At 42.4% G+C, this 19,729-nt stretch overlaps 1 protein-coding gene across 1 annotated transcript in view; it reads right to left on the reverse strand.

The window, feature by feature from the left end:
* ADRA1B (adrenoceptor alpha 1B) overlaps positions 1-14,403 on the reverse strand; it is a 59,904-nt gene extending 45,501 nt beyond the window's left edge. Inside the window, exons 1-3 of the mRNA XM_029052040.2 lie at positions 14,267-14,403; positions 13,824-13,957; positions 9,834-9,977 (exon numbers count right to left, since the gene is read on the reverse strand). The gene's annotated coding sequence lies outside the window, so the exon portion shown is untranslated. The remainder of the gene's footprint in view (positions 1-9,833; positions 9,978-13,823; positions 13,958-14,266) is intronic.
* Positions 14,404-19,729: the final 5,326 nt, after the last annotated feature.

Below are 19,729 nucleotides of genomic sequence, written 5' to 3' on the forward strand. Positions count from 1 at the left end.
TCAACCACATCATCAGACCTCAATCCTATTCTTAACAATATGCTAGAAGGAAGGGTGATCATCAGTGAGTGTATCTAAATCAATGTTCCATAAGTGTTTTTTTTTAATTCTCCAATCTCATTTCCCAGGAGAGATCATGTAACTGGGCAGGGCCTTTCTCATTAGTCGTAGCAGTATTTACTGAGTGCCAACTGATGCGAAGCTCTATTCTAGGCACTTGGGAAACAGGCAAAGGAAGTAACAGATGGGGAACCCTCTCCTGAAGCAGCTTTGGAACGGATGGAGTAGATAAACATAAACTGATTGATATTCCAGAGTTAAGAGCTAGAGAACAGATATACCCCTAGCACAGACCCCTTGAGCAGCCTCTGTTCATCTCCCTCTAGATAGATTTTCCTCTTACAGAATCCTTCTCCTGGCCAAGCCACTAGTGAAAAAAAGAGCACTATCTCCCCTTGTTCTCCAGACTTTGACAGATTTTTTAAACTATTTTTTGGGATGCAGACAAAGAATGGTCCCCGATGCATTGATTTGTTTACTGATCCAGGCTATGTAGCATTTAAAAGTCAGTGTGTCCTAGTGAAATGACCGTTGGAACCTCAAATCAATCAATCAATTTATTAAGCACTTACTATGTGCAGAGCACTGTATTGAGTGCTTGGGAGAGTACAATACAACAGAAATAGCAGACACATTCCCTGCCCATAACAAGCTTAGAGTCCCCGCCAACCCCATTTCAACAGGATTAATTTAGATCTTGGAAGGTCCTGTAGGTGACAGCTCAGTTTGGACCTGCTTGTTCAGAAAGTCTTGTTTGATCCAAAACTCACTGGTCACTTCAGGGGGAGTCCCTGGAAACTCCAGGGGTAGCCCCCAAACTGAGTCAGGATCGGGTGATTTTCCTTGAAGATGACGACCAGAGCCAGCTTGTTCCCCTTGGACTGCTGGGGCTCCCCAGCAGCCTCACTCCCCACAGCCAATGCTAGTCTAGATTCTAGGCCAGTCTACCTAGAAATCAAACAACTTAGTATATAGATTGAGGGGAGATTGAGGGGATTGGCTTCAAAGCTCTCCATCACCTTGCCACCTCCTACCTCACCTCCCTTCTCTCTTTCTACTTTCCACCCCATACACTCCTCTCCTCTGCCGCTCACCTCCTCATGGTCTCCCCTTCACGCCTATTCTGCCGTCGACCCCTGGCCCACATCCTACCGCTGTCCTGGAATGCCTTCCCTCCTCACCTCCGCCAAACTAACTCTCTTCCCCTCTTCAAAGCCCTACTGAGAGCTCACCTTCTCCAGGAGGCCTTCTCAGACTGAGCCCCCCCCTTTCCCTCTGCTCCCCCTCCTTTCCCCTCCTCACCCTCCCCCCCACTGCTCTTCCCCCTTCCCCTCCGCTCAACACCGTGCTCATTTGTACATATTATTTATTACCCTATTTATTTTGTTAGTAAGGTGTATATCTCCTTGATTCTATTTATCTTGACAACGTTGCCTTGTTTTGTTTTGTTCTGCTTTGCTTTGCTGTCTGTCTCTCCCGTTTAGATTGTGAGCCTGTCATTGGGCAGGGATTGTCTCTATCTGTTGCCGAACTGTACATTCCAAGCGCTTAGTACAGTGCTCTGCACATAGTAAGCGCTCAATAAATGCTATTGAATGAATGAATGAATGAGAGTGTGGGGAGGGGCTTTAATCATGCACACGGCTAAATTCTATTTTCTATTGGCTCAGAATTGATGGAGTACAGGCCAGGAAGCAGATGGTTTGGGTTCTGCCTTAGCACTGCTTCATATTACGTGACCTTTGGCAAATCACTTTCCCGTTCTGGGTGTTGGTCATTCATTCATTCATTCATATTTATTGAGTGCTTACTATGTGCAGAGCACTGTACTAAGCGCTTGGAATTCGGCAACAGATAGAGACAATCCCTGCCCAATGACGGGCTCACAGTCTAAACGGGGGAGACAGCAGAGTAAAACAGAACAAAACAAAAACAAGACAACATTATCAAGATAAATAGAATCAGGGGAATGTACACCTCATTAACAAAATAAATAGAGTAGTAAATAATATATATAAATGAGCACAGTGCTGAGGGGAGGGGAAGAAGGAGGAGCTGTGGGGGGAGGTGAGGGGGAGCAGAGGGTAAGGAGGGGCTCAGTCCTCTGAGGAATAAAGAGAAGAGGAGCTGTCCTTTCTCCCTCATTGGGGACTCCTGATAACTCAGAGAAGAATGTCTTTGCAGCAACTGGAACTGTTGTAGAAATACGATTTACCAATTGTGGGGTCTCCAAAAAAATAGCTAATAACAATGATAGCCATAATTATTATGTTATAACAGTGGTATTTGTTAAGTGCTCACTATGTGCCAAGCACCGTGTTAAGCACTAGGGAGTTGCAGAAGTCCTAAGAAGGAACCACCTAGATCTGTTCATCTTCAAGGGAAAGGATCCAGCAGACTCTGACTCAGTTTGGAGGCTAGCCCTTCAGTTTCAAGGGGCTCCCCCCTAGAATAATCATGAAAGTCATAGATCAAACACAGTTCCAGTCCCACATGTGGCTCACAATCTAAGGAGCAGGGGAGAGAAAAGGCAAGTAATCCCCATTTTGCAGATGAAGAAACTGAGTCCCAGAGAAGTTATGTGACTTGCCCAAGGTTGCACAGCAGACAAGTGGGATTAGAACCCAAGTCTCCTCGCTTCCTGACCTGTGCTCTTTCCACTAGGCTACTCATCCAAACAGGTCTCTAGCATGATTACCATACGTTGGCAATGAATCAGCTACTGTGTGTTAAGGGTGCTCTAGCCCTGCTTTCAAGAGTGGGCCAGAAATATTAAGCAATTCTCTCCCACAAACAGCCTGCCTCAAAGCTCCATCTATATGCCCGGTAATTTTCCAAGCGCAAGCCCCTACAAAGTAGTAGTGGAAAGTGGGGTTGCTGAAATATGTTTCAGCACCAGCAATCTTAGCTCTCCTCCTTTCCCCCGCAGTTAATTACTCTAATCGCTACCTAAGAAGAATGGGGCTGAGCTATCTGTTTTCATGTTTTCCTTTAGTTAATGCCACTTTTTTATGGTACTTGTTAAATGCCCATATACCATATATACTATATACCAGACATTGTACTATGTGCTGGGTAGGTACAAACTAAGCAGGTTGGACCCAGTCCATGTCCTACCTGAGACTCATTAACCCCCATTTTACAGATGAGGTAACTGAGGCACCGAGAAGTTAAGTGACTTGTCCAACGTCACACAGTACACAGGTAGCGGAGCCAGAATTAGAACCCAAGTCTTTCTGACACAATTTCCCAATCTTTTTGATAGAAAACCATCAGAAATTATCAATTTCTCTGTTGGACAGTTCCTGTGATACAGAATTGCTCTTGTAGTAGTGAGTAGGCTGAGGATGCCTCTTACAAGGACCGTTTTAACTACTTATTTAAATGTTCTAAATTTATATTGTTTTATATTTAAGTTGATCTCATTATAGGTTGCAATTTATACTTACTGTTCTGTGCATTTGTCTTCCTTCACTTAGGTTGTTAGCTTACTCTAACTGTAGAAGTGAATGCAAGAGCACAGCCCTGGAAGTCAGGAACCATGGGTTCTAGTCCAGGCTTGCTACTCACCTGTTGTGTGACTTTGGATAAGTCACTGAACTTCATGGTCCTTCATTTTCCTCATCTGCAAAATGAGGATAACATATGCATTCTCCTCTGCCTCTGTGAGACAGGGACTGTCCAACTCTGTTATATTGTACTCTCCCAAGCACTTAGTACACTGTTCTGCTCAAAGTAAGCACTCAATATATACCATTCATTGACTGATCGTGAATCTACCCTGATGCTTGGCACTTAGTAAGTGCTTAATAAATATTATCATCATTATTTATCTTGCATATTTGCTATTGTTCTTGTCTGTCCATCTCCCCCGATTAGCCTGTAAGCCCATCAAAGGGCAGGGACTGTCTCTATCTGTTACCGATTTGTACATTCCAAGTGCTTAGGACAGTGCTCTGCACATAGTAAGTGCTCAATAAATACTATTGAATGAATATTTACTTCAGTTCTTAGAACAGTGCTTGACTCATAGCAAGCACTGGACAAATGCAAAAACAGGGGTGGATTTTCACAATCAAATCAGAATTGCAATGTTGAACTTTAATCATGTACATTAAGTACCAATTCATTCTCTATACAGTAAGGCCCTTATGGAGAGGGAACATGTCTATACTGGATATTCAACTCTCCCAAGGACTTAGTTCAATCCTCTGCCCCTCTAGACTATAAGTTTCTTGTAGGCAGGGCATTTGTCTGCCAACTCTGTTCTATTGTACTCTCCCGAATGCTTAGTACAGTGCTCTTTGCACAGTAAGTGCTCAATAAATACCACTGACTGATGGATTGCACACAGTAAGCACTCAACAAATATGATTTATTGATTGCTTATATGAAATTAAATTTTGCCCCACAGCATGACCCAGGGAGTTGTGTGCCAGGACAATTTATAGGTTTGGGAATGAATAACTGGCATTTGATTTGGTTTATTTCTTTCCAATCCCTGTTCCCTACAAACTCCTTTTTCTTGGTCATATTAACTCTGTCAGCTTGAACCTCATCTCCTTTTGACTAAATTTGCCATCAGAATGACCCATTTTACCAGACCGCATTTCCCAAATTGATAACAAGGACATAATGATCCTGAGGCTTCATTTATCCTATATATAATGAACCTGTATGTCTAGATAGTGTGCCTTAATGAGCTCAGTTCAGAGACAAAAACTGTGTTTCAGAAGTACAGTATGATATTACCACTTTTAAAATAAGCATGTGTTAAGACACGGTGCCATGCTTTGTCTTAATAAACTACTCTCTGGAAGAACCTTGGATGTCATGCGATTAAATGCTAGGGTGTCATTTCAACTGTCAGCTCTGAGCTCTAATTAAGTGATCAAGCTATCTTATGTACTTGTGAAGCTAAAACCCTGAAAGAGAAAGATGTTTTTTTCCCTAGGACCTAGGACCCTAGGACCAAACAAAGCCTAGACTTCAGGCGGGACAATCTCAAACTGGACAAAGAAGGCCAGGTAAATGGAAAAATGAATCAGCATGGTTGCACTTGAAGAGCCTCTCTATCCTCTGTGAAATCCAGAGTGCCTTTGAGACTGTTTAGTTGAAGGTGAAGGTGAGCTAAGGGTAAAGCATGGGAAAAAGGCTCTTAGTGGGCACTATGAGAAAGTATGTTTGACGATGAGAAGCCAGAGAGAAAAGATGTATTTCATTGTCTCACATAAAGGATGAGCGAGAAGTCTCCTTTCTCCCATTTCACTCAAAGTCTCTCAGGAAAGGATGGCAAATAAAATGCATGCGTTGGGGGCCAAATGGATAATGATCCCCCACAAGGAGGAATTTGTGAACACTAAAAATTTACTCTACTTAGGTTCCTGTGAAGATATTTAAATAGAAACTGGAAAAGCCGTGAACTGTCGTCAGTTTAGTTAAATTGAAGAGAAATCTTGAGGAGGCTTGAGGTTCGACTTCTCAAAATAGGTTTTCCTGGTGAAGCTTGCCAATTGAGGCTTTGCCTAAGGCTCTTTCCATGAGAGGTAGTGGTCATTTTTGACATCCAGAATTGTGTCTGAAATTATCAGGCAACAGAGGGGTGAGCCCAGTAGTCTGAGGGAGCAGAGGAAAGGAGGGAAGAGAACACATCTAATTCCAGATCATTTATCATTAAGCAGTTGTCATCTACCCTCAACCTGGAGCTTGTGAATTCTCCTAAGGAGGTGGACTGGTCTCACGCCTCATTGTTTGCTTAGTCTCAGCTTTGCTAAGAAGCAAATGGGCCATGACGTCGATCATATCCCTACAAGGTAACCAACCCTGTTAATCAGGAATAAAGCTAATTATCCAGGGAACAGGACAACAGCAGAAATTCCAATTCCATTTTGGTGAGAATTCCGCAGTAGCACTAATTTTGCCCACTAATAAGGAATTTCCAAGAAACCACGTCTCCCTTTGCTGACTTCAATTAATACCTATGTTTCATATGATTATAAATTATATGCAGTGTTTCTCCTATTTCCCCTCTGAACACTCTAAGCACCTTGTGGGCAGGGGCTGTGTCTACCAACTCTACTGCACTGTACTCTCCCAAGTGCTTAGTACAGAGTGTGGAGCTCTGACTGATTAATTGACTGTTTGATTACATGCTACTAAAATGAAGGGGAAGAGAACAGAGGCCACAAAGAATGAGTACAATAATTAGAGAAATTATCTGTTAAGCGCTTACTATGAGCCAAGCACTATACTAAGTGCTGGGGTAGAAACAAAATAATCAGGTTGGACATAGTCATTTTCCAACATGGAGCTCTCACAGCCTAAATAGAATGATATAGGATTTAATTCTCATTCTATAGATGAGAAGCTGAGGTACAGAGAAGCCCAGGGTCACTCAGCAGATAAGTGGCAGATCCAAGATTCAGATTTTCTGACTCCATGCCCCGTGCTCTTCCAAATCTGCCCTGCAGACTTGAAAATAGAAGAGCAGAACCGATCACTTATTACAAAATCTGAATTTTTTTTTCATTTGCCAGAGGGTTAAAACACAGCAAATTGGCCATAAATTTATAATTCCTTGTAAATGATACTACATATCGTTAATAGTACTAATAATTATGGTATTTGTTCAGGGCTCACCAACTGTCAAGAACTGTGCTAAGCGCTGGGGCACCTACAATCAGATCAGATCCAATCCCTGTCTCACATGAGGTTACAGTCTAAGGTGGGAGGGGGAACGGGTGTTTAATCCCGATTTTATAAAGGAGGAAACTGAGGCCCAGAGTAAAGTGACTTTCATTCACTCATTCAATCGTATTTATTGAGCACTTACTGTGTGCAAAGCACTGTACTAAGCACTTGGGAGAGGTCACTATACAGAGTACACATTATAACAACAAACAGACACATTCCTGCCCACAATGAGCTCACAGTCTAGAAACAAACTCACAGTCTAGAGACGAGTTCACATGCCAAAGGTCACACAGCAGATGTGTGGCAGAGCCGAACGTTGACAGGCTCCCAGCCCCGTGTTTTTTCCACTACATTATTCCGCTTGTCCTGTGCATCATACTTTGCTGCAGCTACCTCAAATGTTTAGAAACCAGGCTGTCATTCAGTTACTTTCTTCTGTTCCCGCCTCACTGGCTTTCTCTCTATTTTTGCAGGCCTGAGGGAAGGAAGTGATCTTTGGTCCACTGACTCTGCTCATCAAAGACTGAGGCACTGCTTCAGTAGTCTGTGTGCTCCCCAATCCCCTACATACTCCCCAGAATGCCCCGAGTATCACAAATAAGGGGTCGAGGAATTGCTTGGGATCAGTGATTGGCACATAGTAAGCACTTAATAGGTACCATTATTGTTGTTATTATTATTATTAGAAGATCTCTAGATGACGGTTTGGGAAAAAAAATTCAAGAGGGAAAATAACACACTGTGTGAATGAGCTATCCCCTTTCTTGTGGTATTTATTAAGGGCTTACTATGTGCTAGGCACTGTACTAACCGCTGGGGTAGATACAAAGTTGTCAGATTGGACACAGTCCCTATCCCACATGGGGCTAACAGTCAATCCCCATTTTACAGATGAGGTAACTGGGGCTCAGAGAAGTGAAACAAATTCCCCAAGATCACACTGAAGACTAGTGGCAGAGCTAGAATTAGAACTCGGGTCCTTCTGAGTCCTAGGCCCATGTTCTATCTACCAGACCACCCTGCTTTTAAATATACTTTTCTTAAAAAAATTAGCTGTCCAAACAGCACACTATTCAGTACGGCCCAAGACAAAGAAGCTATTAATTGAACCTCTCAGAGGGCTCACTTTTCCCTTTTCATTTACTTCAAGTACGTGTGTAGCACAACAGTTGAGAAAAATATGAATTTCTACTTCTCCCACTCCCACATGCACATCTTCCTTTTTCTTAGAGAACCTGCTAAAGATTGCTGCTTCTAACCTTTTAGACTAAACACTCGGTGCACTTTCACTCCCACTTCATGATAAAGATGATGGAAGAAAAATCCGTGCTAGTATGAGTCACCGACGCATAAGTCTGCAGGACAGGATCAAGCATCTCTGGGGACCTTTATTTTTATCCCCAGGCAGCAAGATGGATTGTTCCAGAGGCAAATGGAATAGCTCCAAAGGAATTAAAGTGATGTATATCAATAAGATAACTGAAATACTTCATTCCCACCATAATGCTCTTTTATTGTCAACATGTTATGGCAATTAGAGTTCAGAAAGAGCTGTGTCATCCTTAAGTCTGCAGGACCCTGCAGTGGCTGTGGCGGGAAGAGCATTTGCTGAATTTTATTAGTTAGCTCTCAAGAAAGGGATTTTTCTCTCCCCAGATGCGCTCTCCATGTTAATCAGTTCAAACACACCACAGTCCCTAACTAATGTAAAACTCCATGGATCGCGTTGTTGTGTGGTGCGGGGAGGACACTGGCACCATTAGATAAAATGTAGATCCAAATGATACACAATCTGATGGGTACTGAAATGACACTTTATGGGCACAGCCAGCTAAAGGGATTCCAAACACCAAGAGGAGACATACCACCAACAGTGAAATCAGGTTGGGAATCTGTGGGAATCCACTTAAGGCAAATGAGAAGAGGTCAGATATTTCAAAAGTAGATTAATAAGAATATACGAAGCAACTGTACAATTGATTCATTCAATTCACTCAATCGTATTTATTGAGTACTTACTATGTTCAAAGCACTGTACTACGTGTTTGGGAGAGTACTCGCCCCTGGAGCGATGGGCTATAGTGTCAAAGGTTTCTCTCCTTCCCCCAGTTCTCTTCTGCTGCAGCTCTGGGAGCACACACTGACAAGGGTAAGGACCATTTCCAGGAGCAGGAGGTAGAGGCACCATACAGAACGCTCACTGTTTATAAATCACTTTTGCCTTCCTGCCTTGCCCTATTAGATGGTAAAATACTTGAAGGGGTATAGAATCTGTGCCCTGCTTTGGTTGTGCTCTCTCAAGTGCTTAGAGCAGTGCTTAGCATCAGTAAGTATTCAATAAATATCATGATTGATTTGCCCCATTCTCACCAAGCTCTCTTTTCATCTTCTCCCACTTTTCTGCATCGCCCTGACAGGCTCCCATTATCCATCCCCACTCCTAGCCCCACAGCACTTATGTAGATATCTCTCATTTACTTATTTATATTAACGTCTGTCTCCTCCTCTACACTGTAAGCTCGTTGTGGGCAGTGAATGTATCTGTTTATTGCTCTATTGTACTTTCCCAAGCACTTTGTACAGTGCTCTGTACAAATAAGTGCTCAATAAACACAACTGACAGACTGACATCCTTTTGCTACCCAAGGTATTAAATTCAGAAGGTTTTGCTTCTTGTGATTGAAAATGGGGCCTCTTAGGTGTACAGCACCAAACTAAGACTAAAGTTGATCATTCTATATTCAAAGCAAACCTTGGGTGATGCAAGACTAGATATGCCGGCCAGAATCCTGTTGATGGCTCTGTGGAAGGCCTAATAATCATGACCTAACCAGATTCCCAAACAGAATCATGGCCAAAGTCAAGGGATGGTCAGTATTATAGCCTGGAGAGAATTACTAAGGTGACATCAAGATTGAAGTTTAAAGAATGATATTTACAGCCACGGAGGTTTAAAGCTATAAATTACCAGAAGCCACCTATCTTGGGCTTGGTCACATGGACTCTGCTTGGAAAAAGTGGACGGAAAGGGCAGCAGATTACTTCACCCTAGCTTCCTTTCTACCCAAGGTATAACTTACATAGCTAGAAATACATCACCACATGGAACACGTCTTCTGGCCGGGGCCCAGGGGAGCAGCAGACAGGAACCAGAGTTCTAAATGCTCTACTAGATGAATTGTGTTTTTTTCCCCTGCATTCCACTGAGAAAAACTCTGCTGCACCTAGAAAAAGAGAAAGCTCTCCATTACTGGCCTAGAAGCCCAGTTCCTTCCGAATGTCCCAAAAGTTTCTGGGAGATGTAGACAAAACCAGCCCTTTGGCATTCTGGATTTTATACTTTTACTTGCCCTTCCTTTCTTGTAATTCTCTTGTCAGCTTTTCACCCAGGCCTGTTTGAAAGGACCTTAAACCATCTCGTTTGGCCTGTGATCTCACTGTGTAATTCCTTGCTTTTTTTCCCATCACCCTCCGTGGGCCACTGTTCTTGCTCATCTGCTGTATCCCTGTTGAAATCAGGGAAGCTTTCCTTGATGAAATGCACCCAGTTTTCCTCCAGTAAACACTTTCAACTACTTCTTGAATTGACAGCCTTTGCATAATGATCCACCTCATCTTCCCTATTTTAGGCTCCTTAAGGGCAGGGTTCAGGATTGAATTCCAAGCTCCTGTAACAGGGCAGCCACCTTGGGATTGCTCTGGCCAACTGAACGATGCAGCAAAAACCAACAAGTATTGGTAGCCTGGTGATCTGGGTCAGATTTTCCATTTTCTTTAAAATTCTCCCTTTCCTGAACCTGACTCCTGGCTTATGGGCCTGACTCATCTGCATAGCTGACAATCAGCCAGACCAGTGCAGTGGCTACTAAGCTACATTAGCATTTCCTCAGTGCTCCAGAAGGTATTTCAATCCCTGCGTATGTCTCCCTAGCCAAATCCGTTTTCCCAAAAGCATCGAACTCTGCTATATTGTACTCTCCCAAACACTTAGTACAGTGTTCTGCACACAGTAAATGCTCAATAAATACCATTGAAGATGATGATGAAGGAAAATGTGACCTAGTGGATAGAGCATGAGCCTGGGAGTCAGAAGGACCTGGGTTCTAATCCTGTTTATGTCACCTGTCCGCTGTGTGACCTTAGGCAAGTCATTTCACTTCTCTATGCCTCAGTTCCCTCATCTGTAAAATGGGGATTAAGATTGTGAGTGGGACAGGGACCATGTCCAACCTGATTATCTTGTGTCTATCCCAACACATAGTACAGTGACTGGCACATAGTAAGCGCTTAACAAATACCATAAAGAAAAGAGAAAGAGCCAGGGGAAGAACAGGTAATTTGATCTACTCCGCAAAGGATTTCCAAATGGCTTGGCAGCTTGATAACAAGAGAGTGTTGTAAGCCCACCGACCAGGAGAAGTGCAGGCTTGGAGACAGTCATGGCTGCCCCAGTAGGACACTCAGGTCTCTGTGGCAGAAAGGACACACTGCGCTGCAGTCAGGAGTCCCACTCCCACTGATGGAAACCAAGCGTGCAGGGTTATTAGAAGCTATCGGCACTGAACAAAGCTGACCTCAAATTATGGTTCATCTCACTTGGGTTTGTTCAATTTCCCTCACCCTCCCTCGATGGCAGGCAGAAGGGTTAAATCTTGTTGTTTTCAGATTTTTCTTTCAAATCAAATTCCTGATAAATACAGCACTGCTGACAAGGGTGAGTCAGCTGAGGAGTCGTCCCTGAGGAGCCAAGGGCCGACGCCTGATTTATGGGCAGACTCTCCCTCTCCAGAAACCACATCATGCTTCCTTTCAAGAAGAGACGTGCTACTTTTCAAGCACCAAAAGCAAATTACAGAGACCCAGCCCCATGTTCTATCAATTTTCAGTAGTCATGAAGAAGAGAGAGGACCTAGAAACAGAGTGTGAGTATAAAAAAAAATACCCAACAACAACAACCAAAAAACACCCAAAACATAAAATGAGGAAATTATGCAGCAAAGTCCCCAATAGAAAGAGGCTTGCACTGGTGAATCTCCCTTTACTCAGAAATACTAAAAGGCTCTGATGCTTCGGCCTTAGCCCAGAGGACTTTGCAGAGGCCAAAGGCTGATCCCCTGCTATTGCTCTCTGTGGCAAAGCCAAGTCCTAGGAATAGGAATCAGGGGATCTGGTTACATCCCTAGATCCGGTGCCAATTCCCTCTGTACTCACAGGCAGGTTGCTTAACTTCTCGGTGACTCAATTTGCTCATTCTATGAAGCAGGAATGAGAATATTGCCACCAGATATTTAACAGCTCTCAGATCTTAAGTGAAAAGGCAAGAGGGAAAAGCTAACGTATCGGCCATGACTTCTGACCTTTTCCCTAGAAAAAGTGATGTCCACAAGACACCATAGAGGATACAGTGCTTCCAGCCAGTTTCCTGAAGAAATGGCAGTGACTCACTGGGTAACCGTTGACACTTTCTCTTTACTAGGAGGTGGAAGGCAAGGTTATGGAACAGGTGCTATAGGGTAATATTACATGCCTTCCTCCTCTGATTCAAGACCAACAGTGCCAGAAGAACACTAGTTAGCAGGAGCAGCAACAACATCTGTTGATCTCCCATTTGATGCAGGGTAATGCAATAGCTGTCTGGGAAGTACAGAATAACGAAGTGGCATATTCCCTGCCCATAGGGAACCTACATTCTAATAGCGGAGACAAACAAACAAAATATTTACAAGATTATAGAAATGATCTTTTCCAACAGGGTCTTTCAAGAAACCATTAGAAATTCTCTTGGAAGACAACAGATTCATCTCTCCTTTCACAATCTCACCTAAACTAACATCTAAAACTGACATTGTGTTCCCCCGGAGGCTTGACATCCAACTGATCTAGAAGGGAAGCAAAGAACGCAAAAAGTCTGAATTACGAGACAGAAGGAATTAGCTGAAATTAGAAACATTTGTAAAGGACTCTAGGAAGAAATTAAAAGGATATTAAAGCCACTGATAAAATTGCGGACATTTAACGAAAACCTCTCCACTTTGAAGTCGTTGGTTACCTAGGTTGCCTTATTTTGAGGACAAGTACAACAACAAGCACAACAAATACCATGAAAAAAGCAGAAACAAATAAAATTAAAAAAATGACAATTGTGGTACCTAAGGTGTCTGTTCTTTCTAAGTAGAAGACAAAATCTACTCACTGCCACTATTAAAACAAGACAGACAAAAATAGCTTTAATAGTGCTAAAATGTGTATCATTAAAAGATACAGGTAAAGATGTCCCAAGGAATATATGTCAAAAGGAAACATACACTCCTAATAGTTCTTCAAAGATATTCCTAAATTTCTTTTGAAATTTTCGGTCCATAAATAGTCATTTATGATTTCCATGAAAAAGGAACATTTTTGCAATATATTGTGAACAAATGAATTGTAAAAGCACTTCTATGGAAACCAATTGTAAAAGCCAGTAAAGCTGTTGTTAGAGAGGAAAGAAATGAAAAGGAAACAAAAAATAAGTACTGGCATGAGCACTGAAAAAATGATGAAAAAAGGTAAGCAAATCAGTCAAAATCTGAGATGCACCATGGCCTAGTGGATAGAGTATGAGCCTGGGAGTTAGAAAGATCTGGTTCTAATCCCAGCTCTGCCACTTGTCTGCTGTGTGACCTTGAGTGAGCCACTTAGCTTTTCTGTGCTTCAGTTACCTCATCTGTAAAATGGCAAATACTGTGAGCCCCATATGGGACTGGGACTGTGTCCATACTGATAAATTTGCATCTAGCCCAGCACTTAATAGAATGCCTGGCACATCGTAAGCACTTAATAAATAGCACACACACAAAAAAAAGAAATGAGGAGGGAAAAAGGCAGGGTAATTATGGAAAAAAATTGGTATGGATTACTTTTCAGAACAATTTAATATGTAAAATGAAAGACTAGGACTCTGGAATTTTCATCAAACTGTTTAGATGAATCCCTCCCCCAAACCACCCCTTATATTAGCTTGATTTGTTGATTTGGGCTTAGCAATTGTAGCCCAGAGAGCATCAACCTTGTAAGTACAACATCCATACCTAGAATCCGGGGAATGAGATCCAGTTCCTTAACCTCTAATGCACATATCTTCTCTCTCCTAAGAAACTCCAAAGAACACCACCAGGACATTGAAACTGAGATAGAACATTTCATTTAGCCTCTATTCCAAAAACTGAAACATGAGGTAAAAAAAAAAAAAGAGATTAGGCCACACGTCATTAAGGGAATTAATAACTAGAGCTGGTAGTTACATTTCATTTTTGGTTTCCTTGCAAAACGGCTTTCCTTTCATTTAGACTGTGCCTGCTTTGCACAGTGATTTTCCCATCTTCATGAATGATTTATGACTTTCCCACCAGGCATCCCACAAGATTACATAAGGAATGGAGAAAAACAAGTGACCCAGCCAAATTGGAGCAACTAAACATTTAAAAAGTGAATTTCATTTTGGCTCAAATCTGCAAAACATTTTCCCACTCACCATTCTGTGTCCCCTAATTTCGATTTATATTTTTTTTCTCATTCAGCAACGTCTCCCAGATTTTCTTTTCCATATGTGCCAAATATTTACAACTCATCTTGATGTCTGACCCCCAAATGCCAACAAGAACTCCAATCCTCAACTCATTTAGAATGTGAACTTCGCAATTAAATGAACAAAACAGCTTCATTGGTTTGGTTAATAATTACAGAGTGAAATTGACATACAGTGCTCTGTTATTGCTTTGTCTAATTTTTCTAAATGACCGTACATGAAGCAGGTTGCTTACCTTTCTGAAAAAATTGGTTTTTCAAATGAATTCAATTTAATCTCTTTGTTTACCAGCAGTGCCAGTACTGAATTTCTCACCTTTTTCCCAGTATATTCTCAGAAGAGTAGGATTTCGATTTCAGTGTGTGAGTGAATTTCAGGTTTAAAAGCAATGTAAATATTTAAAATCAATTGCACACTTCATTATGTTGAAATCTGGATGATTTGGTTTGCTTAAGCTGAGCAGGCTGAACATAGTGTTCATCTAACTGAATCGGTGCAATGTAGGGTTTCACATGATGAACAAACCTCTGTTTAACGAGCACATCACCTACTGCTCTCAGAGCGTGCCTCAACTGTGCCCATGGGATTACTGATCTGCCCTCTGCAAGGTCACAAGGGGATGGCTAGGTTGTGGAGGCTGGTGACAAAAGTGAACAATGTAAAAAAACACTCCTGAAAAAGACAGTCACGCAATCAGACAATGTAATGAATGGCAAGCGACTTCCTTCCTTTTCCAACATCTCTCGTTCCTTGTAAAGTGATTGACTACATTCCACTCTTCGCTCATCTCTCCTTTTATTATGCTTTTGGCCTACAATGGAATGATCGTGGATACAGATGAAACTATAGCCTTTGGCCTTACTCTGCTCTGACCTCCCTCAAAGATCACGTTAAGAAGGGAGCCAGTGAGGATAAATATTCTCTTTGGGTGGTGGCTCCTATCCTTCAAGGACTGGGTCAAGACCAATAGCTCAATTCAGGCACATCATGTGTTGCAGCTGACAAAAAAACTAGCCCACAGTCCACTAGACTGTAAACTCCTGGAAGGCAGGGATTATGCCTTCCAACTCTATTGTTTCATGCTCTCCCAAGTGCATAGTACGATGTTCTGCACACTAGTAAGCCCCCAGTAAATGCCACTGATTGATTCATTGATTGATTGAATCCTTTTTCATTGTTTGAAGTGGTCTATTGTCAGAGTAAAAGAATACGGGGTCTGCCAAAAAGTATAATTAATTTGAACTATATTGTTCATTGTCAGCAAAACATTAGCTAGATTGGGATCATCGGATTATGTTTTAGAATGATGTAAGAAGCGGAAAGAACGCAGCTGGATTGTTTAGTTCTTCTTTTGAGCTCATTGTGCTGGCAATGAAGAAACGGTGTGCGGAGTTATGCGTTGAACCAATCTTATTATTATTTGGATTCTTATTAATGCAATTTAACTGCAGTTCCATCAACATTTAAAGTTGTTTCAGAAATGTCTATTGTTGTGTTTGTATTCCCTAAGCCTTTTTATTATCTTTTCATCTCAAGAATATGCCTGTTAAGGCCATCTGACCCTAAGGTTTAGGTCAAATTTTGACTCAAACTTTGCTTTCACAGATAACACATTGTGTTTGTAGATTTTAAAGCCTTCTCTCTCTCTACTGCCATTCCAAGATGTTAGTTAGTTTTGATGGCTCATCTTCACAGGAAAGTGGAAAGGAAAATGGTTTCAGAGGTTCTCGCCCCCAGTATCCGAGAAGGGAGTCACATTGGCAACGGTTCTTTGCAGATCCAGCAATTGTAAAAAGTGCAAGTTTATATGAAAAGGTGCTGACATCCCCCGAGGCAGCTAGAGGGTTGGATGTGAAATGATCTGGAGAGAATGACAACAGATTTAATCATCAGCGTTCTTGGAAGCAAGAGAGAAAAAGATTTTGCAATGAGACGTATTTTACTTTTGCTTTGAGATTAACAGCTTCATTCATGGGGTACGGAGCCAAATTCAGATCATATAATTTGTGGAGTTCTAAGATCTTCTGATGGAAAACTTTCCCACTGAAAACAGCAAAGGTGTGGATGTTTTGCAGCCCCCTCCCAAAGTGATGCCTCCCCCACCCCGCCCCTTGGTGCTCTGTGGCCCCTGCAACATCAGTGTCTGCTCCAGGTTACACCCAAGCCCTGATGCCATCCTTTAAGTAAGCTGAGCCAAGAAGCAAAACATCCGTAGCAACATAAATGTGTGCCTGGTCCTTCCTTTAGCAGGACCATGGCCCTCCGAGAAGTTAATGCAAAATCGATACCAACTATTGGTTTGCAAGTATAGAAGCCCCTCTTTGTGGCTATCTGAGAGACCTAGTCAATTTTGGAGTGGAACTGGATTATGGAATTTGTTATGGAATTTGGGCTCAAGAGAGGTTTCAACAAATTCCTTGATAAAAAATCCATAATGGGTAACTAGAGGAAAAGTTTGGGATGTAGGGCATACCCCTGACCTCTAGGATAAATGTAAAAAGGAGACCCATGCCACATTTCCCCTAAAAACTTTCCTGGATGCCACTGCATCATCCAGCTAGCCTCCCCTCTTTCCCCCATCTCTCCTTGGTCACTCCCACTCTCCTTGAGTGGACCACATGCACCTGCTCTCTCCACTTCCTCTCCTCCAATTCCATTCTTACTCTCCATAATCTGATTTTTGCTCCCTTCAGCCCACTGACACAACTGTCTCCAAGGTTACCAATGACCTTTTCCTTGGCAAATCTAATAAATTCTATCCTAATCCTCTTTGACCTCTTGTGTCTTTGACACTTGTAGACCACTCCCTTCCTCTGGGAATGCTATCTAATGCTGATTTTATTGATGCAGTCCTCTCCTGGTTCTCTTCATTCTCTGGCCACTCCTCTGTCACTTTTACTTTTTCTGTCACTTCTTTCCAACCCCTAATTGTAAGTGTCCCTCCAGGCTCTATTTTGGGTCCCTTTTCTAATTTTGCATTTGTTTCCTTGCTCCCATGGCTTCTACTATTCACTCTATGCAAATAATTCCCATACCTAGCTCACTAACCGCAACCTCTCAGCTCCTTTCCATTCTTGTATTTCTTCTTGCCTCCAAGACATGTGCACATGGATGTGTTGTAGCATCAGTATGGTACAGCGATATGGTTAAAATCGAACTCATCTTCTCCCCAGCTAGGACTGGGGGGACAGAGATGGATCTGGACTGAATTGTAGAGAGGCAGAGTATAACAGTGGTCCCCTCCCAAGCCTCTACTCTTTTTAGCCCCTCCAAAGCAATTCATAATCTCCTTTTCCTTCACCAATTTCTTTCCTCCTCCTTTAAACCTAGCAGCATTGTATAAAATTATCTCTCTCTCTCTTCCTGCCCCCCATCAAATTAACCTGTGAAGGCACTCAAACTCATAAATTGATCTTAAAGATGAATTCCAACACTACCTCCAAAGCTCTTATCATTTTGCTAGTGCATCACCAGTATGCAAACTCAGGCCCCACTTGAGCTACAGTTCAAATTCCTCTCCTCCCCTCTTCCTCACTCTTCTTTCACAGTGTCATTTATCAAACAGCAAAAGCTGGAGGAGGAGGCTGAGTTGGACGGGGCTCCTGTGCAGCATCTGTTTTCCCTGTGGTGGCCGCAAGAACAAGTTGAGGCCACACTCCAGGAGCAAGACATGGCCCTCGGCCACAGATGATGTCTTAGGTTATTTCTCCAGAAAGAGAGAAGGCGACCCACCCCCTGGCCCCTGATGAGCACTGGTTGCACTGGAAGGGTGTAGCTTTCCTTGCAAGACACAAATTTTTTCAGAGTGGCCAGATAGCTAGAACGGAACTGAATTTAATGCTTGGACTCCGGGTCCTAGTATGGCTCAGCCGAAAGAGCACGGACTGAGTCAGAGGTCATGGGTTCTGATTCCGGCTTCGCCACCTGTCAGCTGGGTGACTTTGGGCAAGTCACTTAACTTCTCTGTGCCTCAGTTACCTCATCTGTAAAATGGGAATTAAGACTGGGAGCCTCACATGGGACAACCTGATTATCCTGTATCTACTTCAGTGCTTAGAACAGTGCTTGGCACATAGTAAACACTTAACAAATACCAACATTATTATTATTATTGACTGGAGGGAGGGGGCAGAGCCACCTGTGCAGTGTAAATCAATCAATCATTGGCATCTTTGGAACACTTACTATGCATTAAACCAGTCTCTAAATTGTAAGCTCATTGTGGGCAGAGAATGTGTCCGTTTATTGTTATAATGTACACTCCCAAGCGCTTAATACTGTGCTTTGCACACAGTAAGTGTTCAATAAATACAAATGAATGAATAAATATTAAGCACTTGGGAGAGTACAGTACAACAGAATTAGCAGAAATGTTCCTTGCCCACAGTGCTTTTAAACCAGTGGAACTCTTAGTTGTAGGGAGGCAGATTATTACAGTGGTCTACTCCCAAGCTGTTACTCCTTCTAACCCCTCCAAAGCAATACATAACCATCTCCTTTTTCCTTCCCCAATTTGTTTCTTCCTCCTTTAAACCCATCAGCATTGTATAAAATTCTCTTTCTCTCTCTCTCTCACTCTCTCTCTCTCATCTAATTAACCTATGAAGACACTTGAACTCGTAAATTGATCTTAAACAAAGATGAATTTCCAACAATACCTCCACAGCTACTAGTGGTGTTTCCCAACAGACAGCTGGTGCTGTGCTCTGCAGGTAAACCAACCACTGTGGTGTTTGTGTTATCGAGGGAGGAGAGGAGCAATTTGTTTTATTCAGTGATTTGCTTTAGGACAGTGCTTTCTTTATTGAAAAGGTGTTATTTATAATTAAAGGGAACTAGGTCTCTAAATATTTTTTCAGGCCTGTGTTCTGGGTTTATCAGCTGGCTTCTAGTGGGCCTGGACAGGATCAAGTGCTACGTGGGAAGTCTCAAAAAAGGCAGTTGGACAAAAACTGGCCTAAAACCTTCTTGATTTTCATTGCCACTGTTATACCCAGGTTAGAAATATTTACTGGTTCTGGGAAAATAGAGAGTTAAGTGAAAGGGCTCCATAGGAAAGAGTGTGAAGTGGATTGAGTGTTTAGTGTGCGGGCTGGGCTGGGCTGTAATAAGAAATCAGTGAAGTGAGGTCAGAGGGGATGAGTTGATTGAGTGCTTTAAAGCCAATGGTAAGAAGTTTCTGTTTGATGTGGAGTGGATGGGCAACCACTAGTGGTTCTTGAGAAGTGAAGAGAGTGGAATGAACACTTTTGACTAGTTCTGTCTTGGGGCCAGAAAGATCTGGTTGGACTGTCCAATTGAACAGAGAATCACACAGTCCTTCGCATCTACTGGGCTGTGCAGAACCAAACTGTGGGCAAATTATTTTTTAAATGTGGAAATTATAAGATTCTTCAAGCTATTAAATGA

Source organism: Ornithorhynchus anatinus, chromosome X1 (genome assembly GCF_004115215.2).
Source record: "Ornithorhynchus anatinus isolate Pmale09 chromosome X1, mOrnAna1.pri.v4, whole genome shotgun sequence".
Lineage (NCBI taxonomy): Eukaryota > Metazoa > Chordata > Mammalia > Monotremata > Ornithorhynchidae > Ornithorhynchus > Ornithorhynchus anatinus.